The following is a 3,849-nucleotide window of genomic DNA, read 5'->3' on the forward strand; positions in this document are numbered from 1 at the left end:
GCCCGGCTGATTTTTGATTTATTGTAGAGATGAGGTCTCGTCAAGTTGCCCAGGCGGGTCACGAACCTTGAGGCTCAGGCAATCCATTCACCTCAGGCTCACAAAGGCGCGGGATTACACGCTGAGCCACCGAGCCCGGCTCCATGGTATTTTTGTCTCACATTTTCTTTACCCACTTGTCCATTGATGGACACTTAGGTTGGTTACATGTATTTACTCTTGTGAATAGTCCTGCGATAAACATATGAGTGTAAGTGTCTTTTGTTTAATGATTTATTTTTCATGTATGTGTTTTTGTTGCTTGTGCTTTTGAGGTCTTGGCTATGAATTCTTTGCTTTAGATCAGGAAAATGTCCAGAAGAATTTTCCCTGGGTTTTCCTCTAGTGTTTTTATAGTTTCAGGTCTTACATTTAAGTCTAATCCTTCTTGAGTTGAATGTTGTGTATGAATCCTTCTGCATGTGGCTGGCCAGTTTTCCCAGCACCGTTTATTGAAAAGGATGCTCTTTCCTCAGTGTATGTTCCTCTCGACTAGCATTTAATTTTTTAACATCTCTGAATTCAGCCTGCGTCTTTCAAGTACTGGTGAGTCATAATTTAAATGGCAGCAGTTTTTGTCTTTCTTAGTGATACATAAAATAATGATGCATTTTGTAATCAATGGTGACTCAGGGGCAGTGAAATCCGGTCATAATGATAACAGCCATAATGGCAGCTAACAATTTTATAGAAGCCTACAAGGAGCTGGGCACTTTGCAGACATCATGTACTTTTTTTTTTTTTTTTGAGTTGGAGGCTCACTCTGTCGCCCAGACTGGAGTGCAGTGGCCGCTCCCGGCCACCGCAGCCTCGACCTGCTGGGCTCCGGCGACCCTTCCGCCTCAGCCTTCCGAGTAGCCGGAATTACAGGCATGCGCTACCACGCCCGGCTGATTTTGTTATTTATTGTAGAGATGAGGTCTCGCTGCCCAGGCGGGTCTGGAACCCGCGGGCTCAGGCAATCCACTCACCTCAGCCTCCCAAAGGCGCGGGATTACAGGCTGAGCCACCGAGCCCGGCTGACATCATGTACTTTAATTCTCACCACAGCCCTGTGAGGTAAGCCTTTTTATCTTCATTTTAAAGACAGGAAACTGAGGCCCAAAGAGGTCCAGTCAGTTCTTTACCCCAAGTCTATGCCTGTTGTGGCCAGTGCTCATGGAGATTCATAAGCTATGTGATGAAAAATCTTTTCCAGGGCAAAACCTGCCAAAGGGGTCCCAGAACACTGGATTTCTAGGATTTCTGTGGGGAAATGGGAGGGGGGTTAAGTAATGCTGACAGGCCCTTCCTAAACTCAGTGCCCACCTGGGGGCCTGGTGGGGTGGGATGGGATGGGGAGAAGAGTGGGGGTGAAGAATCATGTATTAAAGGAACCCTGAGAGACTCCATCCTTTCTCAAACCGAGAGGGGAAGGGATTTCCCTTTCCACAGGGATATTTGTTATTTGTTTATTTGTTTTGAGGGTTTTTTTTGTTTTTTAATTTTAAAGATGTGGGGAACAATTCAGGGTTAGGTGCACAAATGTTCATTACACAGGTACCCTTGTATTTTGTTTTTTAGAGTCGGGGTCTCTGTCTCCCAGACTGGAGTGCAGTGGCATGATGACAGCTCATTGCAGTCTCGACCTCCTGGGCTCAGGTGATCCTTCCACCTCAACCTCCTGAGTAACTGGGATTACGGGCACGTGCCACCATGCCCAGCTAATTATTTTATTATTTTGTAGAGACGAGGTCTCGCTATGTTGCCCAGGCTGGTTTTGAATTCATGGGTTCAAGCAATCCTCCTTCATCGGCCTCTCAAAGTGCTGAGATTACAAGTGTGAGCCACCACGCCCAGCCTCCATAGGGAATTCTTTTTTTTTTTTTGAGCTGGAGTCTCACTCTGTCGCCCAGACTGGAGTGCAGTGGCCGCTTCCGGCCACCGCAGCCTCAACCTGCTGGACTCCGGCGATCCTTCTCCCTCAGCCTTCCAAGTAGCCGGAATTACAGGCATGCGCTACCACGCCCAGCTGATTTTTTTTATTTATTGTAGAGATGAGGTCTCGCTGCCCAGGTGGGTCTCGAACCCGCGGGCTCAGGCAATTCACTCACCTCAGCCTCCCAAAGGCGCGAGATTACGGGCTGAGCCACCGAGCCCGGCTCATAGGGAATTCTTAAGGTACAAAGCCAGCTCCCACTCCCTGCAGTTTCTCCCTCACTGCTCCTACTGCCCGCCGGTTTGTTTTTCTTCCTCTCCCAATTCACTCCATCCCAAAAGTCGTCCACTGGTTTTGCAGATGGAAGAAGCCTGTCTGCCCTCTTCTGGATTCTCCCTCACCTTTATCTTCCTCCCCTCTCCCTTCTTCCTCTTTCTCCTCATTTGAAAGTGGGATACTGAGATCTGGAAGCCTCCAGATTTCAGAAATGGGAAGGGTTAGGGACCTCAATTCCAGGCTTTGATGTGCAAGAATTTCTAATTATACCCTTGGAAATAGCTTTAAATACCACGGATAGTTTTTAGTTACTCTTTTGTTTCAAGTCCTGGAGGAGGAGGAGGGGTGACCCAGTGAGATCCCAGTTGGAAATCAGTTAATCTCATTGTATAGATGAAGACACCAAGGCTCAGAGATGAGGCATCTTGCATGGATTCTAGAGCAGATCTGTCTGATTATCAAGTATTTACTTCTTCCATTGCAGTTGACCAGTGCTTGGTTTGCACTGGGAACTGAGCAGAGCCAAATTTTAAAACTGAGAGGGAGATTCTACCCATCAGGACCCTGGTGTGTGAGTTGTGTGCATGGAGAGTGGGGAGGTCTGGTCTCAATCTAGTATCGTGTTGACTGATTTTTAAAAACATAATTAGCCGTGCTCGGTGGCTCAGCCTGTAATCCCAGCACCTTGGGAGGCCAAGGTGAGTGAATTGCCTGAGCCCTTGGGTTTGAGAACCACCTGGGCAATTTGAGGAGACCTCGTCTCTACAATAAAAATAAAAAATTAGCCGGGTGTGGTAGTGCGCACCCGTAGCTCCGGCTACTTGGAAGGCTGAGGCGGAAGGATCGCCGGAACCCAGCAGGTCGAGGCTGCGGTGGCCGGGGGCGTGCTGCTGCACTCCAGTCTGGGCAACAGGGTGAGACTCCGACTCAAAAAAAAAAAAAAAAAAAACGGAATGTCGATGCCACCCCATGAGAGCAGGGATTTTGCCTGTTAGTTATTTATTCGTTTATGTCTGTCTGTATGTATTTTGTGTAGAGATAAGGTCTCCCTACGTTGCCCAGGCTGATCTCGAACTCCTGGGCTCAAGCAGTCCTTCCGCCTCAGCCTCCCAAAATGCTGAGATTACAGGTGTGAGTCACTACATCTGGCTGTTTGCCTGTTCTTTTTTCTATTTCTTGATACCCAGCTCCTAAAATACGGCCTGGCAATAAATGTTTGTGGAAGGGAAGAAGGAAACAAAAAAATACAAGCAAAATGATTGAGGAAATGAATGTATACATTTAAGGCTAAATAAGTAAACTGGGATCACGAATAAAGGAACTTTGGCACAGTGACTTACTCTTGTAATTCTGGCAACTTGGGATGCAGAGGCAGAAGAATTGCTTGAGGCTAAGCGTTGGAGACCAGTCTGGGCAACATATGAAGACCCCTGTCTCCACACACACAAAATTTTTTTTTAATTAAAAATTAGCCTAGTGTAGTAGCATGCTTATAGTCCTAGCTACTTGGGAGGCTGAGGTTGGAGGATCACTTGAACACAGGAGGTCAAGGTGTGCTGAGTTATGATCGTGCCACTGCACTTCAGCCTGGGTGACAAAGCAAGATCCCAACTCTT

This window comes from Carlito syrichta, unplaced genomic scaffold (assembly GCF_000164805.1).
Source record: "Carlito syrichta isolate Samal-C Ts95f unplaced genomic scaffold, Tarsius_syrichta-2.0.1 Scaffold273620, whole genome shotgun sequence".
NCBI lineage: Eukaryota > Metazoa > Chordata > Mammalia > Primates > Tarsiidae > Carlito > Carlito syrichta.